Below are 18,268 nucleotides of genomic sequence, written 5' to 3' on the forward strand. Positions count from 1 at the left end.
ACCCCTTGTGCCCTCATGGTGCACGTTGCCTTCAACAATTTTCGAAGTTAGCTCGGGACTGATATTTGTTCCTGATATAAAGTCTGATGTATGCGCGACGGTACGGAAGTTGTTTAAGCATATTCTTGCTGTCAGCTTTCGTGAGAATTGACGCTAAGTTGGTGTCGACCCATACGTCGTCACATGACGAAAAGCAACCACTATGTGCCTTCCATATACCACGAGCTGACATTAAAATGTGAAACGCAGGATAAGCATGCAAACGACGTTACAGGTTCATCTTTCTGTTTAAGCCAAGAAAAACAGATTTTGCGAGAAGAACATGAAAAGACGGCAACTTTCTCCACGCATATGGAGATGCAGCCTTCAGCATTAGCCGGGATATTTCAACAAAATTTGTCTTTGTCGCTTTCGCGAAATACCAGTCGGTAATAAGAGCCGACTTGAAAAATGCATATTCCTGTAGGGGCCTTAGGGTCTGAGGCGACGAAAAGAACCGCAACAACAAAGTTAGACTTTGATTAGAACCCTGAGTGGCGCAGTTTTTGTTTTATTTTTGGCGCAAGTGCTGTAGTATATGCGAGATGTTTACAGTTCCGGTTTCCCAGCTGAAGGAAATGCGGATGAGGCTGTGGGACTGTTTTCAGGAGCGCTGTCGCGCGTGCGCTTCGCCTTCATAGCTTTCATTTCTTTGACAACGAAAGTGTACAGTTGGAACCGTTAAGGGCACTACAAAATGTGCACATTTTCTGTAACTGGACGACCTGGTTAGTGCCTTTCTGCATGACAAACCTTGTACATAACAGCGTAGAACGTGAATGAACATACTTATGAATCAAATACCTTCGTTATAAATGTTTGGGACAGGCGGCCAACTCACGTCAAAGTTTATTTCCGTGACGGTTTGTACTTAACACTACGGTGTCATGTACTCCGGCTAATTTGAATTGATAATGTGAAATGTGCTAGCTTTTTGTTTTGCATTGCTTTATGCTTAATACTTTCGTGTGCACATTTCTGTAATTTACAAGTGTTATTTGCTTGCGTTTTTGATAGCGTGTGAATTTCTATGCTTTGTTAGATGTTTAATTACTATAAGGTACCACTTTCTCGCTGGCAGATGACTTTCCGAAAGGTTACAAAGATCCCGTTAGGCTGTCGACTGACAGTCATTTTGTCTGTTTCCTGCGTTTAAGAACTGCAGAAAAATAAAACTGAACTTAATTAAAGAAATCAGGTCAATAGAAAAAAAGTTTTACGAGTATAGAAGGCGTTCGCACGACCTCTGCTGAATAGTTTGCGAGGCACTAACCAATCATGAGGAGGAAGTTGGAGGCACAGAGGGGCACCATGTAGATGGCGCTCACGTCGTACACGGTAGTCGTGGAAATCTGCGACGACCCTCTGCGTTTGGGTGATGCCCGTGACGCCGGGGAGCGCGGTGTCGGCGTCTGAAGAGGGGAAAGATTTTGCGGCTTCGGCATCGGAGGTCGCTGGACCGCATGGGCCGCAGGAGTGGTGTTCCAAGGCGGTTGCGCTCCCGAGTACGCCAATGAACGCCAGCCAGCGGGTATTCAGAAGCAGCTGCGAATAGCTTGTGGTCTAGCTTTGTCGAAGCATGTCACAAGCATATCATTTGACTCTCAGGTCATTTGTAAAGATAACATGTGACTGGGCCGTACTTAGTGTCCTGTACTTAGTGATAGCTTGTAGAAAAGACGTATTATCAATATTCATTCGCTACTGTGTGGACCGTCACGAAACGTTCAGCTTGAAACATACGTGTGTTGTCAGTGTAGTGGTCGTCACACATGCTTTGGCGCAATGGTTCAAGTGTGCACTCATTCACTTATTCTTGATACATTGGCAGTATAGTGGGCGTAAGTTTGCGTGTGAGTTGGGGTGGATGTGTGTAGATAACGTGCAAGAAACTTACTGAGAGGAAGCGGCGCTACTCGCTTTGCCATTGGGTAACGAGTGGCATTCACGCTTGGCCGACATTCCGGAGTTGAATCTCTTATTGTGGAGGTTAACGATACAACGCTGGCTAATGAATGAATTTTTTTATCCTCGAGAAAAGCCGTGCATCGCAAAGGACTGGTAACACAGGCAGTCATTACGCAGCAGCGTTCTGTCGACTTTGTCACACTGATGTGTAGCATTCCTTAATATGCCAGTGACTATTATTTCAGCCCACTGCTGTACACGTCTTTTCCCTGCCGTTCTAGATATTGCAGCATGAATGGACCACGGTGAATTAGCGAAACCCCAGTTGCATTTCCGACAGCTGATCGCACAGTAGCAGGGCAGAAGCGATAATGGTTTCGTATTCGTGTGCTTTCGCTGAGGCAACGTGCGGCGCGCCGCTGAAAGCGCCATCTTGTTACTCTAAAGGAAACCGCTTCGCGAAAAGGGTCTTAATGTATAGCCGCATATACAACCGCTACAGATGTTCTCGTTACCGACTCTGTTCTCTGCATACTTAATCAATGAAACATGAAACTTGACCTAAATACTTCCACTGCAACAAATATACTCCTTCAAGCGCCTCATTCCTTTAATCAGGTAAATGGCTTTCTAGAAGATTTGGGCTATTTGCTTACATTGACAGCCCTTGTTAATAGCTTTACATAATGGTTATTTTGCATTACATTGATCTGATTTTATTATGAGTATTCGAGGCACGGGTTTTGTTACAGGACATGCTGAGTCCCGCGTTTTGAAGTCGTGATGGCATTACGTAGGGACCGAGTTGAGAAGACATTGATTCGGGAACCTGCTGCGCCAGAGTAGTAATTTTTGGGGGGTTCTAACGGAAAATTTTCGTTGCTAATCTATGGAAGCGCGCGTCACACGATGAACTTTGCCACAGACGAGAATGGCGCGGCCATCCTGAGAGATGACCCAATGACGAGCATCGCCTGAAATAAAGACATAGAGTGCAGTTCTTCATCTTCCGAGGGTCTTCACGCAAGCTCTGCTTCCAGGGCTACGAGCGCTTTATGCCTGCAACCGCACTATTTGAGCACGCTTGTTCCCGAGCATACAGAGTTAACGTACTCTGGCGGGGCATAAGAGAGATCTGGGGAAAAGAGTTGGATGTATAACCAGCAATAATTCACGATAAAGGAAGTGATCATAGTTCCTTAGTTGTGCTTACCTTGGTGTGGGGAGAAACGATGCAACGGCAATTCGCGCTTCGGCGGAACGTTCGCGAGCTCCTGGGATATGTCGGCTGGCCTCACTGGATGCCACTGCGTCCCCCGCGATGGTGTGTCCACTTGATAGGCGGTGCTTTCTCCAGGCGGAATGCAGGGCACTTCTGTAGAGTTCGACACGGCGCTCCACTGATGGAGATGTTCCGGTCGCTGCGTTAAAGTAAAATTGCGACGGGTCCACTTGCTTGTAGAGCATACGTGCGAGGACATGCTCAAATTTCAGGTAACGGCGCCGACTTATAGCAAAGCAGTCCGAAATTCCACCTCGTCTTCTTCTTCTTCTCCTCTATTGAGCATCCCCAAAATTCAAGTAGAAACATCCTCTACCCCACTATATTTTCTGGAATATAGTCAGGCAAAGAATGTATCTGTGTTTTTCTATTATATATTGTCACCTGTGGTAGTGGGAACAATATAAATTGATCGAGGAACGGGATACAAGACGCCCGGCTATCGTCAGTCACGATCCCATGAAGCCGACGGCAAATTTATTTATTTATTTATTTACACAAAGGTACAGGATCAAACAAGTTTGTAACAAGCTTTTCACAAGATGTCTGTCGTCATAAGGTAGACGATCAAGAAAATTTAATCAACTTCGTTATAATAAAACTCTAACATGAAATGACACCACTAATCACAAAAATGGTATACAGATCGCGGGCGCTGGGGGAATGCTTCAGTTAGTTTATTCCAGTCAGCTATTGTTTGTGAAAAAAAAAGAGTACCGAAAAGTGCCAGTCCTTGCGAAAACTGGTGTTAGCGAATGAGAGTAGTGGTAAATGACACCAAGGAAACCATTAGGAAATTACTCGCTTGTTTTTTTATTTGAAATGATTTGACATGAATAAATCATGCATAAACGGAAAAGAAAGTGAACGAAAAAACAATTCGTTGCAGGTGGGCTACGAACCCACGTCTCTGAATTACGCGAGCGATGCTCTAAGCAATTGAGTCACTGCGGCGTCGTTTTCACATTGGCTGTAGTCTTTTTTCCCGCTATCATTTCCTTTCATTTATCATTTCTACATTTACATTAAAAAAAGGGAACAGGTAATCCATCCTACGGTTTTCTTGGTGCCGTTCAGGCAGCATGAACACTGCTTTTAGCTCACTTTCGTTGTTGATGTCTACAACCTGCAATGTGCAGGTTTTACACACACACACACGCGCACGCACGCCACACAGGCAACAGGCACGCACGCAAAAAACACACGCACGCACGCACGCACGCACGCACGTACGCACGCACGCACGCACGCACGCACGCACGCACAGCACGCACACACCACACACACACCACACACACACACACACACACACACACACACACACACACACACACACACACACACACACACACACACACACACACACACACACACACACACACACACACACACACACACACACACACACACACACACACACACACACACACACACACACACACACACACACACCACGCACGCACGCACGCACGCACGCACGCACGCACACACACACACACGCGCACACACGCACACACACATTATTATATAACAATAACCTTTAATAAAATCAATTATCATCCGTTTGCAGCGGGATTCAACCACGCCCTTCAAAGTTTAAGCTTGACATCTCGATTGATTTTCTGATAACAAGCGTTTTTAACCAAACTTTAAATTAATATCTGAGAGGGAAAGAGACACAGGGAGAGAGATAAACTTACTTGAAGAAAAGGAGAGATGTGGGCGCGAGCCTACTTCTCTACTGTATAATCCACAATATTCGCCGCATTCAAGAATAACATTATGGCCGTTGTTCTTAGCAACAATTCCAAACGAAATGCCAATATGAATTGATTCTTGGTGCTGCTGTCATTGTATTTCTCGCTGCTGCTTTCATTGACGGTGTTGAACCTCTTCATCCATAAAATAAGGGCTGTGCTATGCACTGTGTACCTCAGGGATTCTTTTCCGCAAATCGCTGACGCGATTACGCGATCATGCGTATCCACTGTAGTGCACGGAGAAATACCCCTGAGGTCGCATACTTTTCGCCTGAACCGATGATCTATGGGAAGCGTTGTCAGCCGCATCGCGAGCTAGTCGATCAGCCGCCTCATTGCCCGCTAGGCCTACACGCGAAGGAAAAACTGTGAATCCTTATGGTAAATTCGACGCTTCGTAGGTCATTGAGAAGGAATACATTCGATCACGAGAAAGGTGTGCCAAGTCCTCCTAAAATTTCTGAGGGATGTGCAGTTAGCCGGTGATTGGTAACGTTAAGCGTACTCATTTCGAAGCTTTGTGTTTCGGAGAGTGGGTGGGCCGGCACGGCGTCGTGCGCTGGATCGCTCACAAGTTGCCCGCTCGCATCCTGTTCCTCCTCGCTACGCCCATCTTCAAGTTCACGCTGCTCTTTCGAATGACATGATGCCCTGAAGGACAAACCGACAAAACTACAAGGTAAACGTATACAATATCAACGCTCGGAAGGAGAAATTGACGGCAAGTCTTGCAAGACTAGATCCGCTTATATACCGCCAACATCTCCCAGCTTTTACTCCTCCTGGTAACTTGCATTGCTTCATTACGATTGGTTCTACGCTAGCGAGGTAGAGTGTACGATGGTAAACAGCGCAAAAATGTGCAGTCTAAAAAAGGACAATAGCCCACACAACCTTCGGATTTCAAAATTTGAGTTTGTGCTGTCTACACCGTTCTTCTTGCTCTCTATTTATGTGTGGAGCTTCTCGCCGTATATTCTCAACAAAGAAACTTCAATCTCAAAATTCTTCCGCGTTTATATCTTAAGAGTTATTTGTTATGTGTAATGCCATCGGTGTCTAAGTGTTTCTTATTATTTGTTCTTAACTGTTCAATACGTTCCTTTCTCCTGGTAATTATTACACAAGCATCTGCGCACGTGTTCGAGCTGCGTTCTTGATTACTGTCGAGGGATAAAGGTGGTGGGAGCCAGTCAAGCTGCTTAATCTGCAGCTTTTACTTCGCCTTCCTCATCGAAAATTGCGCAATCTACATTTCTGAGAAATAAATTCAATGTCACAGCTGTTTCCGTCCCAAGCTCCTACTAACTCTCACAAGTATTCAAGTCACGTAAAGGGGCGCAGGCATTTTTTATCTCTGTAGTAACATACATGGAACCGCAACGATAGACATTCACTGCTGCTTATATTATTTTTTTTTGTCACAATGAGTTCTGATTTCTTCAGCATAGCCTACCTATTTACTGGTGGTGCAAAACTGTACGTAGTAATTTGGATGCTATCGACAGTTTAGTCGTCATCAAATTATGGATAATACAGAAACTATCAATAGCACCATGGATAGTGCTCTATCCACTACTGATTTCGATAGTACTATCGAAAGTGAGCAATCGATAATGTAAAATCACGCGACGCACGGCACATAAACATTGGAGCATCCATCCATGAACTTGGCGACATTTCCCTGCTTTCATTTGTATTAACTAAGTGTTACTTCCATTGAGTTATCGCAAAATTTCTTGTAATATCAGTAGCCAAGAATCCCAACTGTCGATCACATTGCCAATAGAGTACTATCGCAATAATAAGGATAGTATTATGATAGTGCTACTATTGATTTTTTAACGCTATCGATAGATTCGTAGCGGCGATATTGTAATACTACCGATAGTGCCATCACTAGCAATAATACCATTAACTTTTTTTGACGCTGTCGATGCTTTTACAAAACTATCAAACTATCGCTAGTGACTTTATCGATAGTTCAGCACCGCTACTAACTACCCATATGAATACCTGTGGTGGTTGCTCAGTGGCTATGGATTTGCGCTGCTCAGCAGAAGGTTAGGGGTTCGATTTGCGATCACCGCGGCCGCATTCCGATGGGGGTGGTATGCAAAAAACGCTCATATACTTTGATATAGGTACATGCTAAATCACAGGTAGCCAATATTATTTTGTAGTCCAATTCACTAAATATGTGGTCACTCATTGTTCACTGCGTGGGAGTCGGGGCATCAAACACGACAATTTAATTTTAACCTTGAACGAAAGCCGTCTCAGGTTCTCAGCCTTCCGTTTTCTTAAAAAAACTGCCTGACTCCCTGTGTTTCTCAGGTTTACCGAAAAAAACGAACTCCTCGAGCTTAGCTAAACCGAAGCAGAGTTGGAAACTATGGTGACTTAGGCTCCAAGTTTTCCTCCCGAATGCAAGTAAAGTTCAAAGGTACCTTAAGAACTATGAAATACACTTGAGCTAACACATCACAGCTTGTAACTCCGAAACTCGGTGTGTGCATTCTAAGCCATTTCGCGTTCTTACGAATCTTTGTCGAGCCGCTTGTACATGGCTGTGCAGTCGTTTGGTCTTGGCTAAGCGGATTTTCAGTAAGCTTGACAAATTGCTCTCAAGCACTTCGTGTAGCTTAAGCCTTCAAGCTTTGAGGGCCTTAACTTTCACCTGCTGTGAGTGGAATGGCCTTTTAGTTGTTTAGTGACAAACAAAATAATAAAAAAGAAAGCGCAATCCTATAGTGATTCTGAAGAACCGTAATGCTTTCTAAGCTTAACTAACAATAATAACTTCTCTTTCTTAGTATACCTATAAAATTCATGATGACATGGTAATATAATGGGCCCCTTTATTACAATTTATTAATAGTGCAGCAGTATTATCTCCTGAATGTGTTATTTCTAGCTGCTCGTAAATCCCACTAAAACCGCATTCATGGTGTTCCATTCTGTACCATTCTGCAGGAATTTCAATCGACCTCCAACCTTCTTGTTGAATTGCTCATTACGTCATACCGGTTTCAAATGAAGCACGATTTCTTGGCGTCGTCTTAGATACTGAAGTAAAATTCGATGCGTATGCTTGTTCAATTGCGAAAAAACATTGAGTTTGGCATCCACATTATTATCATGACATGTAATGATTTTCAACCTCACATTGTTCGATCTCTGTACTTTGCTTGCATTCATAGCCATCTTTTGTATCACCTATCATCTTGGGCAAACGTATTTTTCTCATACTGAAGATCGGTAGCGCCATTAGAACCAAGCCATCAACTAAAAAATGCTTTTCTGTCCATTTGATGTGTCCTGCAGACAGCTGTTGCCAAAACTTAATATTCTTTCTCCACGCAAATTATTTCGACTGAAATGATCTATAATTGCATATAGGTTCATCCCACATGATCTTTACATTGAATGCAATTATTCTGAATACCTTACTAATAACAATTGTACTGGTTTTTCCCAGCAGATTAATCTTCTTTTGCCGGCTGTAAGAACTAATTGCGGCATGTTTACAGCTCTGTTTTCGGGCATAACAATATAGAATTCATTGCCCCTAGGAAAAAAAATGCGTCGCACAATGTTTACGCATTTTCAAGGCGCACCAAGAAATAATTTGTAAGGAAACTGAGCGAATCATTGCAATTTCCATATTGCATTTTGCATACGTAACTAATATTTGGACAATTAATTAAGTTTTGAGTATTATGTAATGTTGATTATTTATTTTATACTGTTTTTTCACTTGCCTGCGATTTCATTACATAGTATTACCATTATCGTATGTACCTAATGATTTTGTTAGAAATAATAAATTTACCTAATTATTGGTCTTTAACTTGCCCACAGGTCCGTACTTTTCATTGCTGCTTGCTTTCTTTGTATAATTACTCTATTTATGTAATCATAGGAGGTCTCACTGCCATATTTTCTAAACTCTGGGACCCCCTGCTTTAATAATTCTTTTACGCGTAACTCCAACATGACCTATGAAATAAAAGAATTTTTTTACTACTACATTTAGTTTAAAAAAGTTTCTTCATAGTTTTTCCTCTACTACCACACGATTCGTGACCTCTGTCTCTTATAAAAGCATGTTACGCTAGCTTCCATCAGCCACCCTTTACGCCAATATCTGCAGGCCTCCAATGTAGGACTGTACATATTGTATAAAGTGTTGATCCGACTCATGCATGACCTATCACTTCTAGTAGGGTGCACCATGTCACGTAGAACCAACCGGCCCACCGACTGACCCAGTGACCGACCCACCGACCAAGGCAGTGGGCAATACCGAACGCATGCTCGTTAGGCGCCTAGTGGAATAAGGTGAACTAGCTTACTTGACTCACACGCTTTATTGAAGTCATAAATTGGATTGAGGAGCACAAAAGGACATAGCGCTGAAACACGCTCTTTCAGAGCGAAGTACTGTAAGACAAACTACAGAGTCTGTTTGGAAAATACGGCAATACAATGTGAAGATAAATAACGCATAGCGAATAAGGTTGGCTGACGATGGTTGAAAAATGTCGCAGTTTCGCTCGAAAGGCGAAGCATTGATTTCGATATGAAATTGTTAGACAGCCATACGCAGCAAGGTTAGTAGTTTTATCAGCTGTTTAAACTGATTTAAGTATTCGCTTGGTAACAAAATTAACCAAGCATTGTGTCACGCGTGCACAGGCAAATATGAACACATCTCATTGCATGACTGCGGGCACTCGCTTTCAGAAAGCTGACGCCATGGAGAATGGCAGCAGCCGCGAGCGAATTCTCCTTCGCGCTGCCTCTCGCTTCAACGCGTACTAGGCGCGCGAGAACACATCGCACACGAAGCCATCAGCTTTGTCGTGTCGGCTAGCCTTCGAACCCACCGTAGATTACCTCCAAGATAGGACGCGCGCCGCCCCAATCAGCCGCGCCATGTGCCGCCACGGCCGGAGTAGAAGCGGATACGCGCACTATTCTGCCCCCCCCCCCCTTCCCTCCTCCTCCTAGGGCACACACGCCTTCCCCTCCTTGTTAGCCCTCCCTGCCTTCTACCCTTGCACTTACGAAAAGGCGCTGCCCCACCAAGCCACCATCCTTGTCGGCTCACCCTCCCATGCTATCCTTCGCAGCTACAGCATATACGGCGCGCGACCTCGATGTCATCGCGCTCCTAGTTTATGCGGAACATCACGGTGACGCCGACGACGGAAATTGGCATGAGAGTGTCCATGTAATTGCTCTCGCAGTAAAAGGGAAACTTAACTTTGCAAGATAGTTTGAATGGTTGGATGGCGGTTTCTCGTGGACGTTGTCTTTCAGACGACCGTGCCCCTAAATGAGCATGCCATCTTCGCAGTAACATACAGCTGCGACTTGAATCGGACTGCTCAAGGACGGAAGAACTACTAGTGCAGTAAGTTCTTCGCAGCGGAGCGACGTATATATTATTACGGTGGTCGAAATTGAGATTGCATTAAAGCGCGTACGCTTTACGCAGGGCATAAGACATTGCAGTACTGAGTGAACAAAATCAGCACTATTCTATGTTTCATGCTTAGCAAGCATCGCGGCTTAATCTGCGCGAGTATTGCGGCCGTGAAATTCTCACTCCGCGCGTTTTCCAGGCAGCTGCTCTTGACCTGCGATACTTTCTAGGCAATTACTACTTCAGACATTACAAGAACAACTTGTAGACGTATGCTTACTTCAAATAAGGTATCACTATTGCGCGTTTGTGCTTCCAGCTTGTATATGTACATATGCCACGTAGTATGTTTCGGTCGCGAGTGTGAACTGGTGTGCTGCAGCGGGTGCTCGCAGAAACCTATTACTACGCTAGCTCGTCGGCTCGTAAATAGGCTGAGATCTGCGACGCCTGCCATATAATATTTGCGTTGCATTTTCCGACATAAGAGTGGAGACCTTGTATGACATCGAATTACACGAGGCATACCTATATCTTTATTTCCAATGTGACTCACTATTTCCTGGCCACGAATGGAAGAAGTGAGTGAAGTGTCTCTAGCCATCTAGTGTTGCGTGCTATATATGTAAGCTAGTATAGAATAAGCCCCAGAATGGCTTCTTCATTGCGTAATAGCGAATACAGGTTATTGCTTCCCGAAGATCCGCTGGTCTTTTCTTGGAAAACATAGAGGCAAGTCTACCATTACAAGGTGAATAGCATTCATATGGGCGAAGAGCGTGCAGCGAAGAAGGATACTAAATTTGCATGGTGGCAGGCGATCTAGAGATACTACCGCGGACTAAGTACTCGGTTACAGCATCCGAGACTTCGTCGCCTCGTCTACGCCAGGAAATAGCATCTCTCTTATTGCGATGGTGACTTAAATACACAGCCACTCCAGATGTGATCGGGCAACCTGAGAAACTGACGTCATTTCTTCTGTTCGTCTTTGGTTTCATCTGACATTGCCTTCTGTGCCTGACGCCAGGCATGGACCTCGCGATTGACCAGGTCTATCATTACATCACTGCTGCATTCCGGTGGTGCAATAGTGTAAGTGAGACGGGGCCCGTGATCCAGTTGCATTCGATCGATATTATGCGGAAAGAACAAGCAAAAGCAGAGTGAGCACTGGCGCCAAACATTACATTACTGCATTTAAATCAAACATTGAGAAGAAGCGTATTCACAAATATTTTCTTAAATGAATCTCGTCCATCATAGACCATCTCCCAGTCTATAGGCTTGAACGAGCGTAGTGTTACGGTAATTTTGGCAAGACATGAAGACGAACAGTTCAGTAAGATGAATGATTGGGCCAATTGGTTTTGAATCTTGAAGTTATAGCAGCGTGAAGTAAAACTTATACACAGATATATGCGTATATCTGTGTGTAATCTGTATGTATGTATATCTACTCGTATGTGTAAACACACGGGGGTAGAGCTTGTCCCCACGTGTCTATTTCTTTGTGTATATGTTTTAGTTCGGGCTGCTATAACCGCATGACGAACGCTCAATCGCACTGAAGAAGCCGTGAAGACGGGAACCCGTCATTTCCTTCCCGTCTGAATAGTAATTATTCTTTCTTGACACGTTTAATTCTCACGGCATCTTCGGTTTCTCATCAGCTTTTATGTGGGGAAGCGAAGCAAGCTTAAGCATGCGAATGTCAGTGTTCTTGCACCACCCGTCATGCCGTTCTCCCGACACGACTCGAATTACAAGTGACTGCTGGCAACAACCTGGCCATGAATAATTGGGTAAAATCAACGATGGCATTATAAGATACTCTTGGTGTATACGTCATGCACACACCGCGCACATTCATGCAAATTGCTTTCGCTGAAATACGTGTATTAAATATTTTTTTCTCCCAAGCAACGAAGCCGCGCATGAACTTTCGAAGCGCCCTGGAAAGAAAAATATAAGCGTATTATATAAGAAATACTCTAGAGACTTGTAAAGCTATAGTTCATATATAATTAAAGAAACGAGAGAAACCAAGAAAAAAAAAACATAGAAATAATACCGCAGTAGAGTCATCTCATCTGCCTTCTTGTCTTCACGAGTTGTGTGCGCAGTTATTTAATAGGATTTCTTACTATGGTAGTGGGACTTTTCAACAGCAAAGCTCTTGAAGCGAAAAGAAATTTCATTTTTACTTGCGATATCTTTCGTGCGTGCCCCAGGTGGCAATAAATTTGCGCAATATGATTTGATACAATCATTCTACTGGCGTAGCAACCCGGTTGTGCTGAACTGGTTAACCTCGCTGCCTTTCCTTCTCCACTCTTTCCTTCCTTCCTTCTACTGACGTACAGACGCAAAGACCAAATCTTTACGTCTATGCCTGATTTGACGTTTCGTTTATATCCGTCTTTTTAATGAAATAAAAACGTCCTCGACTCGTTGTCTCTAGCACAGGACAAGCAACTTCTCTGCGGTTTCCGCTCATTTGAATAATACGTCTCAATGACATTGACATTTATTAGTTAGATTGTGGGGTTTTACGTGCCAAAAACAAAGACATGATTATGAGGCACGCCGTATTGGAGGAATCCGAATTAAATTTGACCACCTGAGCTTCTTTAACGTGCACTCAACGCCCGGTGCACAGGCGGATTTTGCATTTCACTTTTATCGAAATGTGGCCGCCACAGCTGGGATTCGGTCTCGCGCACTGGGGATTAGCAGTGAAACGCCAAACCAACTACGCTACCACGGTGGGTAAATGAGTTTTCAGAAGGGCTAGCGGGTTCCTTAGACGTTAAGAAATTCTGTGTGAAAGGGCTTCTTACGAAACGAAAGTATCTGGCATAATAAATGCCACGCTCGCTGTAACCCTCACGCGTTTAATCTTTTTCTTTCTCTCCTGCTTGCCTCCCCCCCCCCCCCCCCACCCTCTCCTTGCATTGAGTAATTTATCGCTTGTCGAACTTCTGTGGATTATTCGTTTACGGTTTGTTTACATATTGTCGCCTCCAATGCGTCCATATGTTCACTTTTTCCCGCAGAACTCTCCGGCAAAAAAAAAAAAAAAGTTCTGACACTCCGAGAAAAACAGGCAACATGCGAAATTGTTATCATTGTTGCACACACGTCAGCGTATTTTTACGACCGCATGCCTTAACAACAAATAAATTCGTTTTGTTTTTCAGCCAAACCAATACCGCAAGAAGTGTTCGCCACTTGAAACTGCTGAGTCAGCAGTTGGTCCTCCTCGTTGAAGTTTGTTCGAGACAAGTGATTTTACCAGCAAGACGGACGTGTAGGAAAGCTTATCGGTAACAAAAAGATGGAAGCAAGAAGGAAAAAGAAAAGGCTAATGAAAGTAAGGAACATGAAAGGAGTGAAAACCGAGGTTAGTGTGAAGGCCACAGTTGTAACCAAGAGATCGTAAAGTTTTGGTTTGTCGGCGGGTAGCTACTGCTTCTTTTTTTCATCTTTTTTAGGACGTCCGCAAAACAGCGATGCATTCAAGCACAGTCCTCGATATCGGGGATGCTGTTTCTCTTGTTTGCGCCATCTTGTTGTAGTCTCAAGCTGTGGCGATGTCTTTTGTGTTCAACGTACGTCCTTGTTTTGATTGCTTTCGCTTTTTGTTGCAGCGTCGCCCTAACGTCCTGGATGCATGACAAATCCCTGAGGACATTTTCGCTTCTGGCAAACTGAAGGTGCTTTGGTGGTGCTTTTTCTCGCGCTACTTCTCGCGTCCTTTCAGATTGGAGGCAGCGATCCGGGGATTGCGGTTGCAGAAACAGATCCAATTCTCTCACAAGCACGCACGCACGCACGCACGCACGCACGCACGCACGCACGCACGCACAGAGTCTGATCAGTTCTTGCTGATCTTGCCGTTTCAATGTAGGTACGCTGTCTTCCCACTCTCTTTTGTGTCATTAACTGTCGTTGCTTTAGGATAAGGGGGCATGTAGACCAGGTGGCATAGATGATCGCGGATACTGAATAACAATGATGATTATGAGATATCAATTTTTTTAAACGGGGTTGTAGCTTGTAGCACTTGTGTGCGCACCTAGTTTGCGCACACATGTATGCGAACCGGCACTTATATAGAAAACAAGCAGATCGCGTTGTCTGGCACGTCTTGTCTCTCGTGTAGAGCGCCTTAAGCATTACTTGAAGTACGGGAACGTACGGATGAGAGCAGGGCCATTTCTCTGCACTGCCCGAGCAGGTCCCGTCCGGGCCTTTGTTATATTTTGACCATATTGCAGTAGATAAGAGCGACACCACTGGAGCTGCTGTACTTCCACATTGTCTAAATGACGATACCTTCCTCCTAATCCAGAGCACCTAATAGGCTTGCTGGGCCAGTTGGTACATGATGACAGTATAGGGATGCTTGCTTACTGCTTGCTCGGGATATCGATTGCACCCCCTTGTCATCGGCTGTTGATTATGGCTGAGAGAAAACAAAACAAACGAACACGTGGAGAAGGTGCCAGGGAACACATAGTTCAGAACGTTTGCATGCACAGCGTTGCCCTATGCGCTTCTTTTTCTTGTGCTCGCATCTCTAATTGCTGGAATCCCCTACACTGTCTAATAGGCGTTCATTCACAAACGATAGTCAATTTGCGAATGTAATTAAGGTACATGCTTGGGCATTCGCACATCTCCTAGGTTTTATTGCGATATAATTTATATAGGGACACTCCAGGCTAATTGTCCTGGGTTTTATTGCGATATCATTTGTATAGGGACACTCCAGGCTAATTTTCGCTGCCATTGTGCCCGTCACCATTGCCGTGATGTTCAGTATAAAGTCCAAGTGCGATAAGATTCTATCGTGCAGCGCGCGCCGTATGCTGTGGGTGTGGTGGAAAGCTTGCGAGGTTGAACCGAGAAGGATAATGGCTTGATGCGTCCCGTCTTCTCGCGCGCCCAATACTGGAGGTCACGTGAACAAGCGCGCGCGAGGCCGGGGGGAGAGGGGGGAAGGTGTCGCATATGGAAGCTGCGTCGATTCAGCATCTGTTCTGAGCAACCAAAAGTACTGTCAAACGCTGCCGGACTACTTGGCGTGTAAACACATGTGCAGCAGCCACGCGCCCCCAGCATTCCCTTCATTGCCACAGAAAGTTGTCCGCGAGTATAGTCCTGGGCCGGTATTTCGTAGCGATGCATTATGCTTTATTCTATACTAGTCTTATCATCCACCGCTCACGGCCGGCTGATCCCGTTGATAACGTGAGCGGACCGTCGCTCTGACCACTGACCAAGCGCGAAAAGCGCGAAAAGGCATCAGTATCGGAAAGGCATCGCTACAAAATACCGGCCCTGCTGTGTCTGCGCAGGGCTGTCTGCGCGGCTGAGGAAATATCAAGTCCGCGGGTGCAAAGCGGGTGCAAAGTTTTGGGCGAGCCGCGATGACTGGTGGTTTCATGTGCACTGTCTTCCCGCGCGCCTAGTGCTGGACGTCACGTAAGTTCATGTTGCGGGGACGCGGTGAAGCAATAGGCAGCACGGAGCCCAGTAGCGCACCCAGGATCTCTGCCAGGGGGGGGGGGGGGGGGGGTTGACAGTTTGCCAATACCAGTCTAAACAGCGCTAATTTCAATTTCTTCACGGGAAATTGTCAAAAAAATGCGCTTTTTGCGAGTGTGCAGACGCTTGCGCGTCTTACATTTTAGTTGCAGTACTCAAATGCGCAAGGAAAGAAAAGGGGTTAAACAAAAGGGGGGTTAGGCCGGCCTCAGGGGGGGGGGGGAAGGGGGTTACAACCCACGAACCCCCCCCCCCCCCCCCCCCCCCCCCCCCCCCCCCCCCCCCCCCCGTCGGTGCGCCACTGACGGAGCCTTCTTTGCCCTCTGTTTGCTCTCTTCATCACCCCAGTGCTGTGACAGCGAGTGTTCGTAGTCAACGACTGAGGTCTGTTCATATTTGCCTGTGCACGCTTGGCACTATGCTTGTCAATTTAGCTATGCTTGTCAATTTAAGGGGAAGACAGCTTTTTTTATGAAAGAGCAAGCCGGGGAGGGCGGTGTTGTAGCCGATATTCGGTTTTTTCACTAAGAGGAACAAATCTATTTAGCAGGTCACGGTGTTAATTGGTTAGAGTACAAGCCTACGTGGTGGACCTACATAGTCGCATGATAGCTGTAGAAATAAGGGAAACGCGGTCGAAGATGGCCGAGAAACTTGTGGTTTGACAAGATAATGAGCTTCGCAGTCATATGATGAAGTCATATGTGACCTTAGACAGAGGTGATTGGAGATCACTGGGAGAGGACGTCGTCTTGCAGCCGACATTACTTAGGCTATTGACAATCATTCTTTTGCTGATATAGAAGCGACCGAACGCTAGAAAGCAGTACGACGTCGCGAAATCGCGGCGGAAGAACGTTCATGCAGCTGCACGCCGAACGTTTCGCTTAAAATTGAACCATCCAGTTAGAATGCCAGTGCAAGCTCATTCAGCGCTTTCTTTTTTGCGCGCGCGTGTTGTAACGATTTCTCTTGCGTCCAATTGAAAAGATGATTCTTGTATAAAGGCTTTTGATTACGCGTGACTGCCTCCACTCGACCTAATAGTATTCCTTTATTCTTGCGATGCCAGACGTCTACAAAAGCGGATGTATAGCAATCACATGAAAACGAAATGACGACGCTGATTGGCCGCTTTTTTTCCACTCACAAGTTAAACGCACGTTTCTGTCTAGGTGTATGAACAACGAGACTTTAGCATACGACCAAGTGCCAAAGATACATGCTTGAGCCCAGTCGGCGTGATGCGGACCACCACTGTGATGCGGACAATGAGCACGTCGCACCTGGGCATTGCATTGCTTTCCTGGTAAGGGCGTTTAGTGAGCACTCCAACGGCAGTGGTATATTCATTTCTCCTTGGCGCATTCATTGCGTAATCCTGTAAATAATTGAAATATTTTTGAATGAGAATGCTGCTTGCTCGGGATGTCAATTGCACCCCCTTGTCATCGGCTGTTCATTATGACTGAGAGAAAACAAAACAAACGAATATGTGGGGGAGAAGGTGTCAGTAAGCATACAGTGCAGAATGTTCGCATGCACAGTCACGCACATCTAACGACAAAATAGCGAGAGTGCCGATGTAAAGTATAGCTACATCACTACGAGCACGCGCGAGCAAGCGCCCGCGTCATAAGGGCGATATAATGCACGGTCGTTTGCAGAATGTATACACGTCAAGCTAGGGCGATTCTTCGGGGTTCCTCCGTTGGGGCCACTTTGAAAAGCGAAGCAGGTGTGACCCGATGTTTACTTGAGACTGCACTGAATAGCGCTTGCAATAGCTTTGCTGCAATCGTTGTTATTTGGAGACTTTCTGAGATCATAGGAGGGGAAGGCAGCTGCCAGGTTTCGTGGGAACTACTACTTGTGCTATACGTATTTCACTGCTCCGTTTCCGAGAGCTTTCATAATTGCCACTCTGGCACGCTCATATTGAATGTACCATGTAGAGCGATTGTGCTCGATGTGGAATAAGAAAGCGCATTAAAAAAGAAACTAAAATGTTTGTGCTTCAAACAGTTGCATCCTGCAAAGGAGCTGCCAGATCCTATTTCCTTCTTAGTTCGTGGAGAACATCTGGTTCACCACCTTCCGGTTCTTCGATGGAAGTTATTGGCAAGAGGACTGCACAGCATTGTGAGTTAAAGTTTGCTGTGTATAAAAGAAGCGCTGTTAGAAGACCAACATCTGGTTCATCCACTTATGGTAGCGCTTCATTCAATGAACGAATGACTCACTCACTCACTCACTCACTCACTCACTCACTCACTCACTCACTCACTC

The sequence above is a fragment of the Dermacentor silvarum genome, chromosome 7 (genome assembly GCF_013339745.2).
Source record: "Dermacentor silvarum isolate Dsil-2018 chromosome 7, BIME_Dsil_1.4, whole genome shotgun sequence".
NCBI classification, from domain to species: Eukaryota; Metazoa; Arthropoda; class Arachnida; order Ixodida; family Ixodidae; genus Dermacentor; species Dermacentor silvarum.